Source organism: Pseudorca crassidens, chromosome 15 (genome assembly GCF_039906515.1).
Source record: "Pseudorca crassidens isolate mPseCra1 chromosome 15, mPseCra1.hap1, whole genome shotgun sequence".
In the NCBI taxonomy this organism is placed as follows: Eukaryota; Metazoa; Chordata; class Mammalia; order Artiodactyla; family Delphinidae; genus Pseudorca; species Pseudorca crassidens.
Window position 1 is genome coordinate 33,992,167 of NC_090310.1, and position 26,781 is coordinate 34,018,947.

General features: G+C 42.3%; 1 protein-coding gene and 1 long non-coding RNA gene across 26 annotated transcripts in view; both read right to left on the bottom strand.

The window, feature by feature from the left end:
• RBFOX1 (RNA binding fox-1 homolog 1) overlaps positions 1-26,781 on the bottom strand; it is a 2,180,200-nt gene that overhangs the window by 1,380,010 nt on the left and 773,409 nt on the right. The gene's annotated exons all lie outside the window — the stretch shown is intronic.
• The window catches only part of LOC137207178 (uncharacterized), an 85,293-nt gene continuing 79,251 nt past the window's right edge, over positions 20,740-26,781 (bottom strand). The window contains exon 3 of the long non-coding RNA XR_010934967.1: positions 20,740-20,757. This is a non-coding gene — a long non-coding RNA (uncharacterized lncRNA). The remainder of the gene's footprint in view (positions 20,758-26,781) is intronic.

The following is a 26,781-nucleotide window of genomic DNA, read 5'->3' on the forward strand; positions in this document are numbered from 1 at the left end:
GACTGAGTACCTGCCATGTGCCTGATAGGACTAAAGATACATAAAGATAAATAAGAGAGGCTCTGCCTCTGAAGCTCACATTCCAGAGGGAGAGACCAACATGGAAGCCAACCACAGCCATATGGGCAAGGGTGGCAGAACATGACTCAACCAACACTGCTGAGCAGGTGAGCAATCAGGCGAGTCTTGCCGGCAGAGATGAATGATGCAACAATTGATGTGACAGCCTATCTTGCCGGAGAGCAGAGCCCCATGAAAAATGAGCCTCGGCGACACAGAAGTTTTCTCTTCCAATCCAATACCTCCAACGAAGGCACTTTTAAATGATTTGGAAGATAACAACTCGCTTCCTCTGAAGCACTCTCTCAAAACAAACAAACAAAAAATCAGGCAACAAAATGCACGACAGAGACCTCTTGGAAAGCAACAGTCTCCACTGTCTTTATTTTTATATGTCATGCACTGATATATGCTGTATTTATATTCATATTATGTAGGTTCTTTGAAACAACTGTGATTTATTTTATATGGCTGAAGAAAAGAACTAACAGTCACATAGCCTTCCTCCGTTAACTAAGTCCATTCTTATTTGAAAGGACACATCGATACTATGTACATTTGCAATGTTCTAATGGGTCTGTTTTCTCCAATGAGTAATTTAACCCATACCAATAAGCACCATATTAGTCAGAAGAGACTAGGCTATGCTGCAGTAACAAATAACCCTGAAAACTCAGTGGATTAACACAACAGATGCTAATTTCCTGATCAGACAAAACAAGGTCATTGATCCAAGCTGCTTCATTTCATTCCTGGGATAACTTTATCTCAATATGTGCTTCTATGGGCAGGGAGAAAGAATGGAGAAGCCACACATTTCATTGAGTAAAACCAGTCACACAAGCCCACCTAACTGGAAGGGTGCTGGAAATGTTGAGGTGCAAATGGAATGTCTGTTGAGCATGAATGTTTCTGCCGGAAGTACCCCCCATAGAGACTTCCCTAGCGGTCTGGTGGTTAAGACTTCACGCTCCCAACGCAGGGGGAACAGGTTCGATCCCTGGTTGGGGAACTAAGATCCCGCATGCCGTGTGGCACCACCAAAAAAAAAAAGGAATAGTTTCATTAAAAAAAATTATCCCCCGTAATCATTAAATCTTAGGCACAAACCACCAATGAGGAAAATTTTCCAGTGTAATAAGGTATTTTCTCCTTCCTTGACTGGTGGTTAAAAACCAGTAAAGAGCATTCTGGCTCCTCTGTGAACTAAAGCACGCTAAGCTTCTGCACGGCAAAGTAAAATAATGATAAAAAAAATATATGCTCTGAAAAACTAATTAAAAGATCAGCTCAAATCATCGTGAAGCCAGATCAGCTTTAAGTAACGCTTCTTAAGTGTCATTATCCATTAGATGTGCACGGAAAGTGTTTTGTGGATTTTTTCCCCCATCCTATCTTTAACCTCTCAAACAGCCTCCAACAGAGAGCCAAATCGTGGCAGGAGATGCTGCTGATGATGCCAGAATGCACGAGGCTCTCCGAATTTATGAAGGATGATTACATAACTACGATGAGAATGAACTTTTCTCACTTGCCACAGAAAGCTAATGGGGAAGAAATGGGCTTTTGAAACTCCAGCAAGAGCAAATTAGATTAGTCAGTAAAATAACTTTATGACCAGAGACAGTAGCTATGTATCAATATGGTGACTCCTGAAAGGATCAACTCTGTACACCCTGCCTATCCAGTTCCTCAAGCTTTGGAGCCATCTGGGGAGTGGGATGGAATTGCAGGTTTCTGCCCTCAGCTCTGAGGCTCTGCATCAGAATGCCTGAGGGTGGGTTTCATTGAAACAATTATTCTAGAGCAGGGGTTAGCAAGCTTTCTCTGGGAAGGGCCAGATAATAAATAGTTTAGGCTTTGCTGGCCACACAGTCTCAACTCCTCCACTCTTATTCCATTGCACAAACAGCCATAGACAATATGTGGTTAAATCATTATGGTTTTGCACCAATAACATATGACTTATAAAAGCAGGTGATGGGCCAGATTGGGTCCATGGGCCATAGTCTGCTGACCCCTGTTTTAGAGTATTTTTCAGGAATTTTTTTTTTTTAAGAAACATTGTACACACAGTGAAATGCACAGATCTTAGGCTCATAATGTTTTTGAGTTTTGACAAATGCATATACCCATCTAGCCAACACTAATCAAGTGTAGATCATTCCATCACCCCAGTGTGGTACACAGACTTCTAAAGGCAACGACTGTTCTGAATTCTCTCACCATTCATTTGTGTTGTCAACTCCTGAACATCACATATATGAAAACATATGGTACACACGCTTCCGTGTTTGGCCCCTTATGTTCTTTCTAAAGTATTTGAGATTCACCTACATCAGTACATAGATCACTAGTCAGACTTTTTCACATGGCTGAGACTACTAATTAAATTTCGTGAGTACCACAATGTATTTACCAATTCTTCCACTGATGAACATTTGAATTGTTGGCTTCCAGTTTTGTCTATTATGAATAAAGCTGCAATAACCTTTACTACTGTATGTGTGTGTATCTGTCGGTGGGGGGTTATATGCTTTTATTACCCTTAAGCAATTATTGAAGAGTGGAATTGCTGGGAAATAGATGTTTCACTATAAAATAAACTACCAAACAGATTCCCAAAGTACTTGTGCCACTGTGCAGTCCCACCAGCAATGGATGAGAGTTTCCGTTCCTCAACACCCTCAGCAGCATTTGGTGGGGGTTTTTGTGTGTTTTTTAGTTATTCCAGTGGGTGTGAAGTGGTATCTCATTGTGAGTTTTTCATAATGACCACAATCTCCAGCACTTTTTAATATGCTCAATAGACATTCTTATAGCCTCTGATATGAAATGTACGTTCTAGTCATTCTCCCACTTTCAGCGGGTTGTTTGTCTTTATATATTCAGAATATAAGTCCTCTGATAGCAGAATTGTGAATATACTCTCCCACTCCATAGTCTGCCTTTTCATTTGCTTTATACCTTTGAAAGAAGTTTTTGATTTTAATGAAGTCCAGTGTATCTTTTTTTCCTTCTATCATGAGTGTTTTTTTGTGTACACCAAGATTGCAAAGATATTCTCTTATGGTTTCTTCCAGAATCTTTATCATTTTAAACACTTAGATCTATGAACTATTCCAAATTAATTTCTGTGAGGTATAGGTCAAGGTTCATTTTCTTCCATGAAGAAATTTCCTATAAATTTCCTTCTTAGATCTACTTTAGCTGCATCCCACAAATTTTAATATGCTGCATTTTCAGAATCAATCATTTACAAATATTTTATAATTTTCCTTGTGAGTCATTCTTCATTAAAGCACTGGTCATTTAGACGTTTCTAGTTTGGTTTCCAAATAGTTGAGGATAATTCTAACACTCATGCCACATCTGATGTCTCTATTAACGTTGTTTTCTATCTTGCTTGTGGGCCACACTTTCCTGCTCATTCATAGGTTTAGCAACTTTTATTGCATGTTGGACAACATGGATACGTCTTATAGGAGTCTATATTATGCTACCTTCTTTTAAAGGATGCTGAGTTTTATTCACACAGATGGCTACATTACTAGAGAATTATTTTGATCCTGTCGAGCTTGGTTTTATTCTTTGTCCACTGGGTATATTTACACCTGAACTGAGTCATATGGTGTGGCCTTATTCTAGTAGAATAAGAACTTATAAGGCATGGCCATTCTGGGGTCACAGCTGACTGTACGGGATGTTTAACAACACCCGCCCCAAACCCTGATTAGATGGATCCCAGCCCTGCATCAAGTGGTCTCTGCTAAGTCTGATGAAGTCTCGCCCTGTTCATGCATAGCCCAGCCCACAGCCAAGGAAGGACCTACAGTAAATCCCCATGAAGATTCATGAGTACTCCCCTGCCCATAGTCCTCTTTTCTGGTACACTGCCCCAAAATCTTCACTTCAGAAGCCAAGAATTCCAGTCTCTACCTCTCTCTTAGTTCAGTGAGATGCTCCCTCTGCTTGGTGCTCCTCACCTGCTCTGAAGCAGAAAAGGGCTCCTGGACAGAGAGCCAGGGCTTTATGAGGCTCAGTACCTGTGTCTCCTTCTCTCCGGGATCACAGAACGGCACTGCCAGTTTGACGGAGGCCTGAAAAGAACAGCCTCATACATTTTCTTCAGTTTTACAGTTGTTTTCAATAGGAGGAGAAGGCTGGCATCAGTTATAGCATCAGGACTGGATGCAGAAGTCTTCTTAGAGTAGGACAATCCAAGAGAAATAGAATGCAAGCCACATACCATTTAAAATTTTCTAACGGCCACATTAAAAATAAAAAGCAAAAATGAACAAGTGAAATCCTATTAGTAATGTATTGCATTTACTGAATATATCCAAAGACGATCACTCTGCTGAGTAATCAATGTAAAAATTATTGAGATGTTTTACATTATTTTTTCACACTTAGTCTCCAAAAGCCTGTATTTTACCCGTGACGAGCACAGCTCAGTTTGATCCAGCCACATTTCAAGTGTTCAGTAGCCACGTGCAGCTAATGGCTATTGTATCGGGCAGCCAGCTCTATCCTTAAGCATAACAAATTGGAGAAACACTGGACCTTAGGGGTTTTCAAACACATTCCCAGCACCCCCAAGCATAGTGATCAATACACGCTTCCCTTATCCAATTCTCTGAAATTGAAAAAGGCTCAGGCCAAAAACTTCCCTTGTCTCACCAAACATATGGGACAAAAAAACATTTAAGTTTTACAAATGCAAACCAAAGTAGCTATTACGAAAGTCTCCAGTTAATGTCACTCCACTGAGAATGTGTTATTAACGTCCCATCTCTCTCTGAGTGTTAAACGTTTATTTAATGGTGTGACCTTTCTTGGGTCTTGATTTCTAAATCTATGATGTGAACAAAGCCATAAACTGTGCTGCCTAGGAGGCAGGGTGGTTTAAATTGACCGGGGAACAGAATTATTTGAAAAGGTCCCACATGAATCTTCTTTACAGGCTTATCGCCACCTAACCTGAGCTCCATTTCCACAAGGTCAGCTTCATTTTCACTCTTGGAATTCAAAGCTATGTGTTCTCCAAGGCCCACACACACATCGCTTCACTTCTTTGAGCCCCTGCACTACCTACCTCAGGGTTTGGCATGTGATGCTCAAAGATTTCTTGAATTAAAAGGCCCAGATCAACAGAGAGTCATACGTTTTCATCAAGAGCCCCTGAAGCAGGTACTCGAATTAGGTGGAGCAGGAGAAAAGCAAGGCAGAAAGAGAATTTTTTAAGGGAGAAAGACAGAGAATAACCTGGGATACAGAATATGTTTGTTCTGCCCTTTTAAGCCAAACCACTGAATCCCACCAAGGCTGCCTGTCTCAACACGCTGTCACTCCAGCCACACCAACCCCTTCGGTTTCTCACACATGTCAACCTGATTCCCACCTCAGGGTCTTTGGATGTGCTGTTCCCTCTGCCTGGAATGCTCTTCCCATAGCTGTTGGCAAGGCCTGCTCCTCCACTCTCTCCAAGATTTAGCAGAAACACCGTCTTTTCAGAGAGCCTTCTCCACTGCCCCTTACCTACTGTTTTCTAGCTCATAATCATGTTGATTTCTTCCCTAGAATCTGTCACAAGGGGCCACCGGTGTCTGAGGCATTTACTTCCTTGTGGTCTGTCTCCCCATGAGAACGTAAGTTCCACGAGGGCGGGGGCCGTCTCTGTGGTCTCTCCTCTGCTTCCCAGCCCCCAGCCCAGTACCTGGTCTCTACTAGACCCTTGACATACATACATGTTGACTATTATGCAAATACTACGCCCTTGAGCTGTGGAGTTCTCAGATGGGGAGGGAAAAATCCCTGCTCTACTCAAAGCCAATGGCGGAGCCAGATCCCTGAACATATGTATTAAGTTATGGGAGGTAAATCAATGGTAAGCACTCCTGAGTGCACACTGTGACTCGGACTATGGGCCTGAAGTTACATGGAAGATGGACCTTGACTCCACCGCTTACTAGCTCCGTGACCGTGGGCACCTTATTAACTGCCCACGTCTGTTTTCTCCTCCTGAAATGGGATGAATGAAAATTTCTACTTGAAGGAGTTGTCGAGATTAAATAAAATAATGGAGCAAGCACTGGGCCTGGCACATAGGAAAGGTTCATTCACGAAGTGGACACGATTAGCTATGATGGTTGTTGAAAAATTGATCTCGTGGCCCCATCAGGAAAGTAAGAGAGGATAATTCCAATGGCCTACAGACTTGAGGTTGCCTTTGCTCAGTTTGCTGGCCCTTGTGAATATCATTTGGAAACTTTGAAGTCTTCCTCATTTATTGGTGAACTTCTCTTTTTATCTTTAATTCTCCATTACACTTTGAATGGGGTTTTTAGTCCTTTGGGTTTGAATTCCTGGCTGCAGTAGAAACAGAAAATGCAAGTAAACACCATATTGGAAATCTGACTGTTCAATGAATCGCAGAATTCCTTTCTCATTTATCATAGGCAAGAAAAATGAATGAGTTAAAGTTGTTTATAAGACAATCGAAATACACTCCTTGAGAAGCAATTATTTTGAAGGAACTTCCCCCATTCCTTATAGCCTTACCATTTTCATACTGAAAGGTATTTAACTGGAAATCTTTTTTTTTAAACAGCAGTCTCATAATCCTTTATAAAATCTCTCCCCAGCAATATCAGTAGGAAGGTTTGTATATCTCACAATATAATGGGGAAGAAAATCGCCTACTAACCCTTTGCCACTGATCTGTGAGAACATCCTACAGAGAGCTGCTCAAAGACAGTAATTGCATTACTCCATTTCCTGTGAATTCTGATCAATCAGAACCATCAGTCCAGCTTAGGGACGCACTTCCGCTGACTGTGACCCACTCCATAGCCTTTTCACCTTGGATTCAGAACCTACAATGAGGCCAAAGCAGCTTTGGGTGCACACTTCCCCACATATTTAATCCTTGGCCAATGAGAAATACACTCCAGGCACCTGCCACGCACACCATTTTAACCACTCAAGGGGTTCTCATCAGTGTAAAATGTCCAGGGGCAAACACAGATGACGCCGATTCTTGGAAGGCTCATCCGCGTGCCAAAGCAGACACACGATATGCTCCCTCCCAGTTCTGGCAAACACAAGGGTCCTCAACGCCCATTCTACTGCTTTTCCATCTCAACCAGGGAGACAAGAGGCCTGCATGATGAGACCCCACCTCTTCTCCTCTCCCCTCTGTCTAGTGAATTATACTTGTACTTTCAGATAAGACCAAAAATTGTAAGAATTGCAGGGAGTGTGAGGGACTTGGGGGCTGATCGAGGAAAAGATGTGACCAAGAGAGGCAGTCATGCACAACAAGCTTTGCTGGGTGGCAGCTGGGCAGAGCTGTCCGAGAGGAGACTTTCCTCACAACAGGGACCACCCGTCTAGTCTGCACGGGCTGCTGTAACAAAACGCTTGGCACTTTAATCGGAAAATATATTTTTACCTACGCACACACACACTGCCACACGGATCACATTCTGCAACCCTGCAGAACGAATGACAAAGGTCCCGTGGCCTTCTCTTCCCATTAACTGGAAAGATAGAGTTACTCTTCCCCCTTCAGTGAGGGGAGAGCCAGTGAGCCCCCAGGGTGCTGACTCAGCACATCGGCCACCCGTCCCCCACTGTCGGTCAGTCATTAATGGGAAGAGGATACTGCAAGGAACACAGACTCAGCATAATGTAAGCCCAACAAGCAGCCAGTGAAGGAAGGTGGCTTCAAGGCAGAGGACGTCTTAAGAGATGGACTCCAATTTGAAAAAGATGAAAACAGCAAAGAAAGGAGTTAAGGGATTCATAAAATTCATTTGTTCACCCCCGGTGCATAGAAAATCCTTTAAAGTTGTGTGTGCATGCACGCGTGTGCATGTGTGTGTGTGTGTTTGATCACCTTTTAGACACTAGGCCCTCTGATAAGTAATGAAGATACACAGATCATTAAGGAACCTTCCCCACTATCAAGAAGCTCACAGAGTAGCAGAGGAAGCAATCAAACAAGCAAAAGACATTAAAAAATAATACGAGCATTCGCCGAGCACTAGCTCCGTCCCAGACATTTCACAGGCGTTGTCTGATTTCATCCCACAGTCAACCTACAGAGACAGGTAGTGTTAATTACCCCATTTTTACAGAGGAGGAAACTATCTCAGAAAGATTAATGAACTTGTTCAAATTCACACAGCTAGTAAAAGTAGGAGGTGGATTGGCCCCAGGCACCCTTGACTCCAAAAGCTGCCACACCCTGTGAACACCACGCTGTGCTAAGTGCCAGAAAGCAGGGACGCACACAGTTGAGATGACCCTTATAAGGATGAGCAGAAATGCTCCCTGGCACAAGCCAGGGACACACCACAAGGAAGCGGAACGGTGCTGCCAGACACGCCAAGAACACAAGGACGGGGTGGTAGGATCCTGAGGGTCCTCCTAGGAGCTGGGGTCCAGGGGTGCTGGGTATGGGAATGGCCTGAATGAAGAGAAGGACATTGGAGGCAGGATTTCACACAGCATCTTCTGGCATGGAGTTTCTGAAAAGGTGATCCACCATCAGACTCACCCGCTACATCTGACTCACCAGGGACGCTTGTTAAAAATACAGACGCCTGAGCCCCACCACAGACATATGGAGTCTCTATCTCAGATTAGAGCCTGGAACCCTATGTTTTGACCAGCTCCCCTGAGGTGTCTGTGCATCCCCAAGTTTGATGCACGTGAAACCTCAATGCACTCACGCCAATGGGTGGGCAAGGCTGTGCCTGTGCGGACTGCAGGACAGACAGCCCCCCTCTCCCGACACACCAACAGTTGGGCATGAAGGTTTCTTTTATTTAGGGGTGTTATTCTTTGTTACATTAGGACACACACAGATAAATAATAAAGTGGAACGCAAAACTACAAAACGCATTTTTGGAAGATGAGACGTAAGAGTTCCAAGAAACAATAAAGACCAATTTGTAGTGGGAACAAGCTATCTTGTTCCCACTACAAAAACAGCCCCAGTCTTCCTCACCCTCCGCTCCACTCTTCACTAGCCTCCACTCCAAACCCAGGAGTCTGCGTCCCCTCACACTAAAAATGTGTTTACGAAGAAGTGAGGGCAACTACAGTGGATGTTGGTAGCACTGGAACTGACGACGTCTGCCCAGAAAAATGAAAAGCACAGCTCCGAGCTGCAGAAAGAACACTCGGCCATCTGCAGCCATGGCTGCAAGCGCAGTGGCTATAGGAGAATAGAAGAGCCCAAGAAGGAAAAGAAATATAACAACAAAAAAGGATAATATTCATTATAAAGTTAACAGACATTGAGCCAAGATGAATTACTTGAATAATCCTCACAAAAAAAACACAGTGTAGGTACTACGATTTATCTATTACACATATGTGTAAACTGAGGCTCGGACAACGTACGTGACCTGCCCATGATCCCATGAGAAGCAAGATGGCTAAGGAGGGAAGGGAGGTTCCATTCACTTCAGTGCCCTGCGCAAGCACAACATGAGGAATAAGCTTCCGAAGAAACTGGAACCCTTGACCGCTGCTGGTGGGAATGGAAGACAGTGCAGCTGTTGAGGGAAACAGTCTGGCGGTTCCTGCGTAAGTTAAACAGTTATACCACATGACCCAGCAATTGCACGTCTAGTTCTGTACCCACAAGACTCGAAAACAGGGACTCAAACACTTGTATACGCATGTTCAAATATCTGTACACCACAGCCAAGAGGTGGAAACAACCCAAACAGCCATCAGGTGATGAATGGATAAACGAAATGCAGCTCGTCCCTACAATGGAATACGATTAAAAAGGAATGAAGTACTGATAAAATTTACAAGGTGAAAAAGCCTCAAAAGCATGATGCTCAGTGGAATTATTAGCCAGACACAAAAGGCCACATACTGTATGATTCCTTTCCTATGAAATATACAGAATTAGAAAATCCATAGAGGGACTTCCTTGGTGGCGCAGTGGTTAAGAATCTACCTGCCAATGCAGGGGATATGGGTTCGAGCCCTGGTCTGGGAAGATCCCACATGCAGCAGAGCAACCAAGCCCGTGTGCCAAAACTACTGAGCCTGCACTCTAGGGCCTGCGTGCCACAACTACTGAGCCCACGTGCCACAACTACTGAAGCCCGCGTGTCTAGAGAGCGTGCTCCACAACAAAGAGAAGCCACTGCAATGAGAAGCCTGTGCACCGCAACGAAGAGTAGCCCCCGTTCTCTGCAACTAGAGAAAGCCCACGCGCAGCAACGAAGACCCAATGCAGCCAAACAAAAATAAATAAAATAAATAAATTAAAAAAAAAAGAAAATCCATAAAGAAAGAAAGAACGGGAGAAGGAATGGGAAGGAACTGCTTAACGGCTGCAGGGTTTCCTTTTGGGGTGATGAACATGTCTCAGAACTACATAGTGGCGGTGGTCATACAAGACCGTGAACGTACTAAATGCCACTGAATCACACATTTAAAAATAGCGAATGGCTTATCTTTATGTTTTGTGAATGCTGCCTCGATAAAAATACAAAAGAAAAGAAGATCAAGAATCCCAAGGTCTGTTTTCTTTGGAAGGAAATCCAGTGCCAGTCTGCTCAGCTCACTACAAAGGGAGTCTTGAGTGTATCGGGCAGGAAAACATCAGGCCCGGGCATCTCTGCCAACAAGCAAGCGCCTGGGAAGCCACACGTCACCGTCACCCCAAAGCCGAGAGCAGAGTGCGAGTGTGGGAAACACTGAGAAAGTCCAGAGAGGCTTCCTTTCATTGTGGACGAACTCAGGGAGGCACTTCTGCTCTCATTTGAATGCCCTGGAAACAGCATTATAATAGATGGGAGAAGACTTTATAGATAAGGAAATGGGGCACAGAGACCTTGTGTGATGTGACCAAGGTCACACAGTGAGAACACAGCCAAGTAAGCACCCAAACATGTTGAAATACTAGAACCTGTAGACCCAGAACCTCCAGGACCCTTGAGGATTTCAACAAAGCACCCTGATGGAGTGTTACGGGGGTTAGCTACCTGGGGAGTGTGCAGGAAAGCTGGGCCAGACTCAGCATCCCTGCCTCTCATCTTCTCTGGTCCTGGAATCGACATCCTCAAACACTCTCAGCTGTTATCTCCACACAGTATCTCCCAAGATTCCTATGCTGACCACATGGTTTTCACTTCTGCCGATTATCCTCGTTGCTGGAGACAGAGACTGACAGCACTTCGTTCCACTGCCCACACGTCTAGCCCGCTCCCTCCACTGAATCATTAATAACATTTTTTTTCATTCATTGTCACTGATACCGGCACACAATCCATGTCAATTCTTAAAGTCCTACCCTGATTCAGAGAGGCAGTGATTAGGGGTAATTAGACTTTGGAGTAAAGCAGTCTCAGGACTGAAATAAAGCCATCCCGTAACCAGCCGTGTGGTCTCAGGACAGGAACATCAGTCCTCTCTGCCTCTGTCATGTCTGCACAATGGGGACAACTGGGACACTGCTATCAAGGGACTGCTGTGAGGATCAAATGAGGTAATGCATGAGACGCTTCTGGACCCAATATTTAGTATCTGACCCAATATTTACACATCCAATAAGCGTTCGTTATTGTGTGAGGAAGCACCATAGTGGAGTGAGGAAAAGTTCGGTGGAAAGTGTTTGACCACCTGGGTTCAAATAACGACTTCATCACTTCCAGCTGAATAAACTTGGGCAAGTTACTGACCCTCTCTGAGCCTTGGTGAAAATAGTGGTATCTATCAGAAGGATGAGTATGAACAGTAAATCATATTGGCCATAAACAAGCTAAGTACAGTGTCCGACACACACATATGTGCTCAATAGCTGTAGGAATTAATATTATTACGAGATTCACAGCAAAATGTGGTGGCTCTTGTTGGTAGCACACATCTGCATAATCATTTCTTCTAAATAAGAAAACCAAATTTGCAAGGCAATTTTTTCAACCAGCGAAATTATTTACAGCTAAGGCAAAATAGATGGAAACACAACTACAGGATGGAAACAGATTAGGGGTTGCCCATGGGTGTAGGGATGAGAGAGGGGTTGACTGCAAAGGAAGTCTGGGAATGATGGAAATGTTTTCCATGGGACCGTGCTGGGGGATACAGACTTCATGTACTTGCCTAAATTGGTAGCACTGAACACTACAAAGGGTGGATTTCACTGTATGTAAAATTTTAAAAAATCAACAAGAGTGTGGGAGGAAATCAAGAAGGAATACAGACTGTGACAAAGAAATTTAATTGTGCTACAAATGAATCACATAACCACGCTGAAAGGTACGAGAAAGAAAGGAAAGTAGCTTTGGGAAACTGTTCTGACTGGATACTTAAACAAAACGATGTGTACACAAACACAGTAGTTCATATATTTGTTTATCCCAGGAGTATAGGTCAACAATTCTAAAGCTATATGAATATTAGAACAAATAAGTAAATATATTATATAGTGGGAGCCAGGTTTCTCACTGTCAGAGAAATAAGTTCCAAATAAGTAAAAGGGAAAAGTTAATCCCTAAGTGATGGACTGGAGTCAGAGTCATCAGTATTAACTCATGTTTTTAAAATAGATATGCAGATATTGATACAAAAGTAAACACAGATGTCTGTACACATACATACAGATGTGTACATTCACATATTTTTGTAGATCTACTGACAGGGCCCAGAAGCACTGACATCCCAGTAACAATGTGAACACCTCTGCTCAGATCTTGGTTTCTAAACACTGTTTGCTAACAAAAGGAACTGGAGTTCCTTGAAGAAGGGGCTGATTCCAGGGATGGGTCAGAGAAAACATAAGATGAGCCTGGAGCATCTTACGGTGCCAAAAATTTAGGAAGTGCTCAAAAAAAAAAAGTGGGTGTGTCTAAAGGGCACAAGAACCAAACAGAAGGAGCTCCCAAGAGTCAAAACTGGAATACTTTGAGCAACAAAAATAATGACAAAATTAGACTGTAATCCAAAGGAAAAAAGTATTATTGAGTTCCCAATGATATAAACAACTAACTAACAGAATGGAGAAGAAAGGAAAATTCTTCCTTACAGAAGAGTTCCAATTAATACATGTAAAAGCGTTGAGAGAAACAGAAAATCACGGTGAGAACACTGAAGTAATAAATTATTGTGCTATTAAGTACAAAGGGAAAAACAGTAAACTTCCAGGGAAGAAACCTGGCAGACACCTCCGCAGTTAAATGATCGAGGATAATAACACCAGGAATAAGATACACAGATCTTAGGTGACCTCCAATGTGGTACCCTGAGGACTCAACACTTTTGGCATCCTTTCCAATCATAGGTAACTTCAGTATAAACAAGGACAAACAGCAGACAACCCCAAACTGAGGGATATTGTACCAAAACAACAAAAAAAAAGACAAGCACTCTTCAACAGTATCAAATCCATGCAAGACATAAACAAACAAACAAACAAATAAACCTGAGCAACTTCCACAGATTGGAGGAAACTAAGGTGATATGACAACTAAATACAATGTGGTTAATGAATTGGATCCTGAGAGTGAAAGAGTTAAAGAACAAAAGTAAAAACTGGTAAAATCCTAGGGAAATGTCTATTTCAGTGAACAACACTGTACCCATGAAAATTTCTTAGTTTTAATTATTGTGTTATGACTATGTAAGATATTCAGAGAAGATGAGTGAAGGGTACACAGGAATTCTTTACACTACTTGTGCAACTCTTCTGGAAGTCCAAAATTGTCTCCAAAAAGGTTTTAAAATTATTCATAGCTGCTAATTCAAAAGTTTCAGGTATCCATCCTGTAGTCTTATTAGAAATATTGTACTTATCACCAACTAAATTATAACCCCTATTTTACATTTAGAAGAAAACATTTAATCACAGTGGTAATAAGGAAATTAGGTGATGAAAGCGAGCAGGATATGTAGAAAGTTTTTTTTTTTTTTTTAATTTATTTATTTATTTATGGCTGTGTTGGGTCTTCGTTTCTGTGCAAGGGCTTTCTCTAGTTGCGGCGAGCGGGAGCCACTCTTCATCGCGGTGCGCAGGCCTCTCACTGTCGCGGCCTTCTCTTGTTGCAGAGCACAGGCTCCAGACGCGCAGGCTCAGTAGCTGTGGTTCACGGGCTTAGTTGCTCCGTGGCATGTGGGATCTTCCCAGACCAGGGCTCGAACCCGTATCCCCTGCATTGGCAGGCAGATTCTCAACCACTGCGCCACCAGGGAAGCCCTGTAGAAAGTTTTAAAGAAAACTTGCCCGTGTCTTTTTTCCCCAAATTCTATTAAATATTTTAAACGTAACTCCTTTTAGAAAGTGATCAAATACGGTATGGTAGACATTGTTACTACTTCTGATCATTTGAAATGCAAACTAAGGTGACCCTGTTCTTTGATTTTTAAAGGTAATTGTCACGTATCTTTGATTTTGTGTTTGGTGTCCTTTGAAAGATGTCCACAAATTCCCAGAAATGTACCCTTTCATAGTCATTTCCGGCTTTAATTCTCTACATCCCCTCAACTCTCACCCTTCCCATACAAGTTCCCTTAGCTCTGGATCTAACTTACCCAGGAATGGAACTCAGCATCTTAGCTTGATTTATCCACGGCTACTCCCAAAAGGCTTTGGTGAGAGCACCAGACTGTACTGAAGTTTCAGAGAGGCAGAGGGGTTTTACATCTCACACACTCACACTACTTGGAAGTGAATGTTTAATACTGTGGCTCTTGAAAGTACTTCTTGCCTCTGCCACTGGAGATGATCTCCTCAACACCTTACACACAGGTTCCAGCACCCCTCTCCCCCTCTCTCCCGACCTCCTCTCATCTCTTTTTTGCTCTCCCACTTCTTCAAATCCCTGGTAACATCTTATTCATGGACGTTCTGTTTTCTCCTCTATCTGCAGGGATAGGTGTTCATGCAGAAAACAGAAATCCTGATTCAAACTGAATCAAACAGAAATAAAATATAGTGGCTCCCCTAACTGGAAACCTCAAGGTGGGTGCTTCAGTGTTTACACAACCCCATGGATCTTGCTTAATTTCTCCCTGATTCTCTTTACTCTGCTCCTCTACTTCCCTGCACTGGCTTCATCTCCAGGCAGGTAGGAGGGTGGCTGCAGCAGATGTGGTTGTCATATCTATGTATGACCATCTCCACTGAAATGCAAGGGACTATCTTCCTCCCGGGAAAAAGAAAACAATCAGTAGCTGCTAGAAGGAGACATTTATGTCTCATCAGCGCATATTGTGTCCTTTTCCTATTCTTAAACCAATCTTTGTGGGCTGGGATTATCCCAAAGCTCAGGATGGCCGAGGCCCCAGTACCTGGGGATTATTACATACGTGGTTTAGACCAGGAGCTGGAGAATCACAGCCCACAGGCCAAACCCAGCCCACTACCTAGTTTTGCAAATAAACTTTGTAAATAAATATTTGTTGGACTATATCCAAAGCCATTTGTTTCTGGATTGCCTATGACTGCTTTTGCACTATGGCAGAGTAAGTAGTTGCAAGAGAGACAGCATGTCCCATAGAGCCAAAATCCTGGCTCTTTACAGAAAAAGTCTGGTGACCGTTGGCTTAGATGAATATGTGACACCTGGAATTCATCTCAGCACTTTTCCGTCAACTGTCTGCTATGCAAGGGCAAAGGAATAAAATGGATGTTACCGAGACACTACAACATCTACTACTGTCCAACCCCTGGGTTAAGGGGTTAATTCATAAATCATAAATCAATTATCAGTTATGATAGCCCTCCTATTTTACATGGCCTGAATTCAACTTCTTTTATAAAATTATCATGATGGTAAATAGCTATTTTTGCCTTATGTCCTTCTCTGGAAAAATGAAAAGTGTGCAAGCCTGTGAGAGCCTTTCTAATTTTCATTTATTAAATTTTATTGGGAAATAAAATCCTAAAATTTGAAGATTCTATCTCACAGTGTGTCACTGATTTCTCATAAGAACCCTACATGTTAGTCATCGTAAACTATAATAGCTTCTGAAATAAAATTCAAAGGGGTTTAGTGCCAAAAAACAAGGTGGATATGTTCTCATTAACTGTCTGATAAACATAGTCTCAGAAAGGTTGAACTAAAGGCAGTGTTTAGTGGTCTGCAAGCTATGCCCATCTCCAAGAAGACTATGCCACTGATTCTAATTGGTTATGTTCCATTCATAAAAATGAGCAATAAACAGCTATATGTATCAATACAGTAACTGTTATCATTCTCATGCGCAATGAGGGTCAAAATGCTACATAGACACAAAAAGGTGATACTTATGCTCTTACTGCCTTCCATTTCAAAGGCAGTTCTAGAGCTTACTATCGCGTGAGATTACTCCTAACTGTATATATGAGATGGAAATGATATTCATCTAAGAATCTAATCGTAAAATGACGTATGAGAGAAGAATTTACTCACCAACGTCAGGTCATCCTTTCATAACACAAACTTTTTTTCTTTGTGAATATCAGAGAAGATTAAGGGAGGGGAAAAAATAACAAGTGCATACCTATCTAGAGATTGACAACTAGGAAGAATGGTAAAGACTTCCTCCCTGGGTCGCAGGAGTTTGAATACAGTCATGCTTAGCCCTAAGTGAAATCTCTTTGACAGAAAACTTCTCTATTTAGAACAGCTGGATATCAACCCTAGGGTTTCAGAACATGATAATAAAATGTCCTTATTATGCTGCTGGCGATGTGGTTTTCTCTGGGATTGGAGCAAAGGAGAATGGCCTGGCAGTGGCATAATAGATGTAAAGAGTAGCAGGGACCATGGCCTGTCTGACTCCTTTGAATCAATTCAAGACAACAAACATTTCTAGAGTACACATTACATGCTAGGCACCATGTCCCTCCCATACTCCAAATGGAGGTGAAACCCAAGGTTCAGCTTGAATTTCAGCTCTTCTCCTTCCTCTTACCCTTACTGTATCATTAGAATTGCTTTTCACTAAGTAACAGAAAACATGACTTCAGGGCTGAAATATCAATAAATCTGTAGGCAGGCAGTTTCTGCCCTTGCTTCTATGACTGGACAATGTCAAGACTGTGTTTCCAGGATGCTGTTGACCCTTTTATCATGACCACAAGAAGGATGCCACAGTACCAATCAGCAAGTAAGTCCACACAGGAGCCAGGAAGACAGGCAAGGAAGCAGTCCCAGTGCTTCTGTATCTTTTCTTCATGAACACACAAGCTTTCTGAAAAAACCCCACCCGCAGCATACTTCCTTTGTCTCTGTGGTCTGGTTAGTCCTGACTCCTCACTCCCCTGTAATACTATTTAAAAATCACATCCCTACCACGTCTTCATGGTGGGCATGCTGACACTTGACCTTGGGTTTGGCCTTACAGTGTGCTCTAGTCAATGGATTGTTAGGGGATGTGGTGTGAGCGGAAGCTTAAAATGTGCTTTCACAACTGGCCTTGCCCTCTGGTCCCTATGTAATCCACCATGAGAAGAACATACCCCAGGAAGTCTCTAGTCCAAGAAGGATGAAAGACATCTTGGGAAGATCTAGACTCAACATGCAGCTTGGAGTCTGCAATCCAGTTTGGACCAAACTGCACTTATATCACTGAGAACCCACAGATCCACTAGAAAGAAATACATACTCATATGAACCACTCTGTCCTAGGATAGTTTGTTACACAACACTATGGTGGCAAGAGCTGACTGATACATTTTCAGCAGCTGGGATTGTGTTCCATGGCTTCTCCTAGACCCAAAGGAGGTTAGAAAAGCAAACAACAAACAACAGAGACTAAAAAGAACTGACACAGAAACTTTCTGCCACACTTTTTTATTCAAATTCTCACTCTACACAGATTTCCAAAGCAGCATACCCCGCTTTGCTCTCTCAGATACTAGCTATAGCCTCCAAACCCCCACTAGGCATTTTGCTTTGATGTGCTCTGCCTTCATCTTAAATTCTGGGCGTGTAAAACTGACTTTACTCCATCTCTCACCTCAAAACTGACTCCCTAGATAAACAACAAGGTCCTAACGTACAGAACAGGGAACTATATTCAATATCCCGTGATAAACCATAATGGAAAAGAATATGAAAAAAAGAATGTAAAAAAAAAAAAACGATAACTGACTCCCCATCTGAGTTCCTTAATGCACCTTTATTATTACAGTGATGAACAGTCAACATCTCAAGGTTAACATTATAAATAACATTTATTATGTTCATTTACTGAGCACTTATAAGATTTCAGGCAATGTTCTCAATGCTTTACATGTGTTATCTCGTGGTATCCATACAGGAAAAGCTCCAGAAGTACATGTAATTAATTATCATCTTCATGATAATGAAGAATTCTAGGCTTAATTTTCACCATCTAACTATTGGCAGAATTGGAATATACCAGATATTGGGTTCAAAACCACTCCCTCATCAGGCCAAGTATCCTATGTGAATTATTTCCTTGAATCCATGTATTAACTAGTTTTGTATCAAATCAGTCAATGGAAAATGAGAAATACTAGATTTTATTGGTTCTCTAATAATCATGCCTTTAGCAAATGTCTCTCAATTTCAAATCACTCCTCCCCTGGGCCAGGTATTTTATGCGAATTATTTCAATCAATCCATACATTTACCCCATTTTGTCAAGTCACTTACTGGAAGATGAGAGAGATTAGATTACAGATTCCTTAACAATTATACCCCCAGTATATGTCACTTAATTTCTAATCCCACTGCCTATAAATAATTTAAAAGGTCTTCCTTTCTTGTTTCTTCTCATTCCAAATCCTTTTCCATATTTGCCCCCAAATTAAACTCCTTAAAATACTGCCTTCATCATCACGTTTTTCTCCTGCCTGTCACTACCCTTGTTTGATATTAGAAATATCCAACTTATTTAGGAGACATACCACTCAAAGCCACAGTCATGAGGCTTTGCCCTACAACTGCCAGGGGACATTCCTATGAGACGATTCAACTACACACCTAACATCTTCTAAGAAATACACTGACAAGGTGGGTGGAAGTGGAGTGTAAAAGAACTTTCTCAGAAACTCCTTAATGCAAAAGTTTTCGATGGTTTCACAGCCCACTCTGCCTATCAGATCAAATCAAAACTTCTTATTCAAAGAGATAAATCCAATCCAGTTTAGCTCAAGATTGGACTTTTGATTGAGCCTTGAGAAAGGACAGCTGTCCCAAGGCCGGTCTAAGGCCTGTAAACCACAGTACAAGGCCGTACGTTTGCTCTAAATAGTCAGTGTGTGTGCCATAGTCATCAATAAGAATTATGAATATAATGCTTCTGTTGCCATTTCTCTTTGTGAAATGCCCTCACGTTCTCTCTGCACATCTTTCCCGTTGCGGAGCACAGGCTCTGGACGCACAGGCTCAGCGGCCATGGCTCACGGGCCCAGCCGCTCTGCGGCATGTGGGATCTTCCTAGACCGGGGCACGAACCCATGTCCCCTGCATCGGCAGGCAGACTCTCAACCACTGCGCCACCAGGGAAGCCCCTCTCTGCACATCTTTTAGGGCAAATTCTACCTCCTAACTCTAGCGTGACACCTGACCTTCACAACCCAGCCCTACACAACCCATAAGAATCTCTCCCCTCCTTAGAACCCCAATAAACAGGGCGTTATTATTACTGGCTTGAAAGAGCAAAACCCTTTTTAGGTGTGTTTTTCTCTTTCTCTAGATCAGAATTTTGCAAACTCAGAACTACTGACATTCGGCACCAGACAACCCTGTGTTGTGAGGGGTGGTCCAGTGCGCTGTACTATATGTTTAGCAGCATCTCTGGCCTCTACTCTCTAGATGTCAGCAGCGTTGGGCCCTAGTTGTGACAACCAAATATGTCTTCGGATACTGGCAAAGGTTCTCCTGGTGGGCAAAACTGCTCCCCTCCCCACCTCCACTGAGAACCATCACTCTAGACTATACAGTTCTCAGGACTGAGAGGATTTCCAACTCTTCTTGCCCCTGTTCAGGTCAGCAGCAGAGGGTCCTTCACCTAGGAGGTACTCAGCGTCTATGGTGGATTGATTTCACATTCTCATGGATCCATCTTAATTGGAGGGTTTTGTTTTCTGAAATAGCGTAGTGGGTAGGTTTTTTTTTTAATTGATTAATTATTTATGTATTTTTGGCTGTGTTGGGTCTTCATTGCTGCACGCGGGCTTTCTCTAGTTGCGGCGAGCAGGGGCTACTCTTCATTGCAGTGCACGGGCTTCTCATTGCGGTGGCTTCTCTTGTTGTGGAGCACAGGCTCTAGGTGCGTGGGCTCAGTAGTTGTGGCTCACGGGCTCTAGAGTACAGGCTCAGTAGTTGTGGCGCACGGGCTTAGTTGCTCCATGGCATGTGGGATCTTCCCGGACCAGGGCTCGAACCCGTGCCCCCTGCATTGGCAGGAGGATTCTTAACCACTGCACCACCAGGGAAGCCCGGGCAGTTGTTTTAATTTGCCATTAAGTCCACATCATTTCACAAATGACTGCTTAAAAATGCACACTACTTAGGCATCAACTTGCTTGTGTAGGATACAGAATTCTGCTTCTCCTAATAGGATCATCTTCTGAAAAGGCAATCTTTTATTTTTTTAGTGCCTACCTAGGACTCCATGTTATTCTCTAGAAATCATCAATTTCCAGGGAGGCTATTTATGAAGCTATGGAGAATTGTGATGCTGCTGCAAAGAAGTCACAATGACCTACAGAGAATAAACCAGAACGCCAGAGAGCTGTTAAGAATAATGGACTAAAAATAATAACAATAATGAAGACAATAGAGAAAAACAAAAATCAGAGTGAAAAATCTACTGTGATCACCCACAAAATATACTCTTCTATAAACAGCAGACATGCTTATAGGTAAAATAGTTATGTTTTTAAAAGCTTTTGTTTTATAATAAATCGTGAGGTTATTTATTCCATGTGTGATATCAACATTAGTTTGAGAATATTGAAAGTGTATTATTAGGAACCCAAGATACACAAGAAAGTGATTTCTAAATATAAAGGGTAGAATCATATGGCTTCATCAGGCAAAAAACTCTATTTGAATCAATTGAACAAGAACACCGCTCTCTTTTTTAAAAAATTTATATAATACCCTGTTTGATGTAAAATTGAAGAAAAGAATGTCAGTTAACCCTAAGCCAACTTTTTAAACTAAAATGTTATACAATGATTCCTGTGGCGTTTTAGCTGCCCTTACATTTTAATAATACTGATAAAATATTCTACTATCCTCAGCCAAGTAATTTTTTATCTTTAATTGGTAAGCCCTCATTTATTATTTCTTAAGCAGAAAAATTCTGATATCTAGGATTTATAACTTACCCAGGCAATCATGACTGCAAATGTATTTTTAAGCGCACTCAAAAACAGAGAAAGCACTATTTTCCCCCAGAACACTGGGGAAATTTAAGTTTGGACTACAATGGAAAAAGAAATTTTTTACAACAAATATATCATCGACTAACTATATTATGCCTCATCAGTGAAAAAACATCCTTTGGCAACCCCTGGGGGGGGGTGATAAGAAAGGCTTTTCACGGAATAAGAAGACAAAATTAAGTTGGCAGAGAAGACCTAGGTCTTCCCACTATGGAATTAGCACAGATCATTTCAAAATTGATAGAGTAGCAAAACCTGAACTATGGCGTGAAGATCCAGTGAAATATAAATATTACATATCGATCCACAGATGATCAATAAGTACTTTTTTGCTGCAGGCATTTTTATTCATAAAATAAGCCTTACTCAAATATTAAAGGGGAAAGGGGCAAGGAGCTTGCAGAAAACAAAAAGCACTACTCAGAAAATGTCCCCTCAGATGCTGACATCAGTTTTGCAGACAACATGATAAAACCTCCAAGACGACCCTTATCCTTGTGAAATGGGAAATCAAGTTTCATATCTAACCTACTGTATTAGGCTGAATAATGGCCACCCAAAGCTATTAGGTCCTATTCCATGTAGACCGTAAATGTTACCTTATAAGGAAAAAGGGTCTTTGCAGATATGATTAAGGATCTTTAGATGGGGAGATTATCCTGGATCATCAGGATAGGTTCTAAATCCAATGACACGTGTCCTTAAAAGATAGAGGCAGAGGGGGAGACATGACACATTCAGAAGAGGAGGAGGGGCTTCCCTGGTGGCACAGTGGTTGAGAGTCTGCCTGCCGATGCAGGGGACGCGGGTTCGTGCCCCGGTCTGGGAAGATCCCACATGCCGCAGAGCAGCTAGGCCCGTGAGCCATGGCCGCTGAGCTTACGCGTCCGGAGCCTGTGCTCTGCAGCGGGAGAGGCCACAGCGGTGAGAGGCCCACGTATCGCAAAAAAAAACAGAAGAGGAGGAGGTCATGTGAAAGGAGGAGTAAATTGGAGTGAAGCCACCATAAGCCAACGAATGCCAGCAGCCACCAGAAACTGGAAGAAGCAAAGTGCTCCATCTAGAGCCTCCAGAGGGAACAGGCTCTGCCAGCAGCTTGACTAGAGCCCAGTGCTGCTGATTTGGGATGCTGAATTCTATCATCTAGAACGGTGAGAGAATACATTTCTGTTAAGTCATCAAATTCGTGATCATCTGATGCAGCAGCAACAGGAAACTAATAAACCCACCATATTTCCTGAGTGCCTCCATTCTATTCCATCCCAGACTTCACTACTGAGTAATAATAATGGCAATGATAAGACACATGATAGCCCACCACCTCCTGGAATGTATTAACATTTATTATGTGACAGGCCCTCTCTATTCTTCAGTCCTCACACCATCACCACCGTTCAGGTGTTAGGATTTCTACTGCACAAGAGGAAACACTGGTCCTTTGTCACATGACCGTCAAATGGCAGATTTGCCATCAGAACTCAGAAAACTGATTCCAGGGTCCTCTCCCATATCTGCGACACTGCCCCCTGTATGATTCTGTATCACAAAGAGCAAAACCTTTGGTCTGAAAAAAGACAGACATGTATATTGCACTAAATTCATGGGCCATTCATATTATACTGCATTCCTAGCCATTAAGAAGTAACAGGTGAGGGCTTCCCTGGTGGTGCAGTGGTTGAGAATCTGCCTGCTAATGCAGGGGACATGGGTTCGAGCCCTGATCTGGGAGGATGCCGCGTGCCGCGGAGCAACTAGGCCCGTGTGCCACAACTACTGAGCCTGCACGTCTGGAGCCTGTGCTCTGCAACAAGAGAGGCTGCGATAGCGAGAGGCCCGCACACCGCAATGAAGAGTGGCCCCCACTTGCCGCAACTAGAGAAAGCCCTCGCACAGAAACGAAGACCCAACCCAGCAAAAATAAATTAATGAATTAATAAACTCCTACCCCCAACATATTAAAAAAAAAAAAAAGACCCCGTTCCAGAAACCCGGGTAATAAATATATTAAAAAAAAAAAAAAGTAACAGGTGTTCTGGTCACTCTCTTCACTCGATACTTGATTCTTTTTGATACATTAAATCTTTATATTATGAGTGAGCCTATTATTTCCACCATAATTCATAGAAAATAGTAGCTGTGTGTAACATAACAGCTGAGGTTTTTTCCAAGCCTATCCCTGATTGATAAGGGAAGTAAAGCAATGATCTGGGGGATAAGTATTGTTAAAACTCTGACCGGAATTCAAGTTCTGTGGAACTGATGGTGTCGTTAATCAATAGTTTCAACTAAAAATTATTTTCTTCTCAGCACCTAAAGTAGGCTCTAGATAGTGGGACCTGGAACATACCATTCATCCATCCATCTATCCATCTATCAATTTGTCCACCCATCTCTCCCATCCACCCACCCATCCATCCATCTATCCATCCATCCATCCATCCTATGTCGAGTGCAACTTGGATTAAAATTGCCTAGAAAGTAATACCTAACTCCATTTTAATAATATTTAGAGGGTATTAATATATGCAACAATACTAGGGGACAAATTTAGCAATAATCTGACACTTCTGAAGTTTGTTTAGCTTCAGAAGAGAGAACAGTGTCTTATTAAAACAAACAAACAAAAAATACACAAGGACATGTTCCCTGAGAATGAGAATGTAGATAAGAGCTCACCTCAAAGATGCAGGGGACATGGGTTCGATCCCTGGCCTGGCAGGATCCCACATGCCGTGGAGCAACTAAGCTCGTGTGCCACAACTACTGAGCCTGTGCTCTGGAGCCCGTGAGCCACAACTGCTGAGCCCACGTGCCGCAGCTACTGAGGCCCAGGCACCTGGAGCCCGTGCTCCACAATAGAGAGGCCACTGCAGTGGGAAGCCCACGCACCGCAACAAGGAGTGGCCCCCGCTCGCCGTAACTAACGAAGATCCAACACAGCCAAACATAAATAAATAAATTAATTAAATTTTTAAAAAAACTAAAACAATATTAGCGTGTAACAGATGGAGAATGTAAGTGTGATGGCACACCCAAATGTTGGGCTACTATGGGCCATTAAGTTTACCTTCCTGAAGAATACTTAATGAGGTGGAAGAAAATGTTCATAATAAAATGCCAAGTGACAATAGCAGGGCACAGTAATATATATATAGTTTGAGCCCAATTAAATAAATAACTGAGTACTCACATACACAGAGGAAAAAATAAATACAAAGGGAATCCACCAGAATGATGTTAGCAAGTATCCACGATAGTAAGAGTTTTACAAGGGAATTTATGTTCTTATATAGTTTTCTTTTCTTTTTTTCAACTTTTCCTCCACACATATATATTATTTAATAAACAGAAGAAAGGTACAAAAATAAATAAATAAAAGATGGTGTCAGAGAAAATAACTATTGAGGTTTAGGAGACATTTATCTGCCCATTTCTAAAACAACTTAATGTTTTGGTTTGCCTTTGTTTTGCTTATTACACCAGCACGCCAACATCCCCCTCCCCAGGATGCTAGTTTAAAATAGGCTAAGATGGTATTATCTCCAATCCCACAAATGTGGAATCTGTGAAAATTCTGATGAATAAACCTCTGATTTTTCTTTTTTCCCTTCTGAGCTACGAATGTTGTCACAATTTTAATCACGGCATATGTAAAAGGTGCCACGTACCTTCTAGCAAGAGATGAATCATGCATTACAAATGGCTTATGTTTAAAACAAATGATCAGCTTCACCATCCCTGCCTGCCACCAGGTCCTAGCAGACATGGTATATATTCTCCATCATATTAACTTAAAAATGGAGCTTGGTCCCAAATGGGCTTTGAGAAGTAAGGCAAGACGCAGGTAAGAGGAATGATGGGCCTTTTTATTTGGCTCAAGAGAAGCCACGGTCTCCTTTCTGGCTTCTGGATTTCTCCCTTCAGCAGAAAAAGTGGAAAAGTGAGTAGTTTAGGCTCCTAAAACAGAAAGTCGAGGTGTATTTTCTGCTGTACAATATATGGTCTTTTGTATCTGACTCCTTTCACTTAGCAAAATGTGTGCATGTTTTTTGAGATCCATCCATGTAGTAGCTTGTATTAGTATTCTGGGGTTTTGTTTGTTTGTTTACCTCTTTGTAGTTTGTTTTTGCTGAATTGTATCCTATTGTGTGGGTATGGTGAGTTTTGTTTATCTGTTCACCAGCTGATGGACATTTGGATTGTTTATACTTTTTGGCTATCGTGACTAGTGCTGCTACGAACAATATCCTGAGTTGGCCATGAAGTTCTAAGATGTTATGGAAAAACCTGAACGAACTTTTTGGCCAAGTCAATAGATTAGTGGTTGCCTGGGCCTGAGGGTGGAAAAACAGACTGACCACAAATGGGCATGGGGGAAGGGTGTTTTCAGGGAGATGGAAATATTCTAAAATTAGACTGTAAATTTTCTAAAGATAATTGAATTTTAAAATTAAAATTGGTAAATTTTATGTTATGTAAATTATATCTCTATAAAGCTGTTTAAAAAAATCTAGTTTGGTATGACCTTATTTCCAAGATGGTATCACTTAGCTCTCGAAAGCGGATATTTATGCATTAAGTTCCAAGGGTCTCTCTGAATGTTGTAATTGAAGGAGCATCCATAAGTTATAGTCCTTAGACCAAAGGAGTAGGTTTTAAATGGAGTGACTGAGACATCAAAAGGGAAAAAGATAATACAGTCGTGTATCAAATGCTGGGAAAATAAAACCTACTGTTTCCCTAATTAGAAGGTCTGTGAAGGTAGAAACTGTAAATGTCAGGAGTCAAGGCGGGGGTTCCAAGCTGGAAGGTGTGAATAGGTTAGTACCAGGGTGTTGAAGTTCTGGAGGGTGAAGGGAAAGAGGTAGGAAGAGATGGCAGAGGATATGTGCTTGAAACCGAGCAGGACCCTGTGGGGCTCCTGGGCACGGAAGCCTTTCTGTCCCCCATTTCTTGCCTCCAGCCTCCCTGACCTTCCCTGAGCTCCATAAGGGTAGATTCAAACAGTTGCTAATTTGGGAAGGGAAGGGATGCAAAGACAAGGGAGGAAACAATAGTGTAGCCTTGGGGCAGGGTCCTGGTTCCCCCTCAAGGGACACACATAACAAAGCTCTTTAAGATGTCAGCGTCCTTCATGCCAGAGAAAGACCATCTGAGGCTACACTAAAGGAACCAGAGAAGCTCATCAGAAAGATTATCTGAGACCAGATGTGAGGAATGCAGGCCCTGCACACACCCTAATCTTATGAGCAACCCCACCCTTGAACCACTGCCATAAAACTCCTCACCAAACTCCCCTAGGTTGGGACACACAGTTTTCTAGGGCAGGAGCCCGC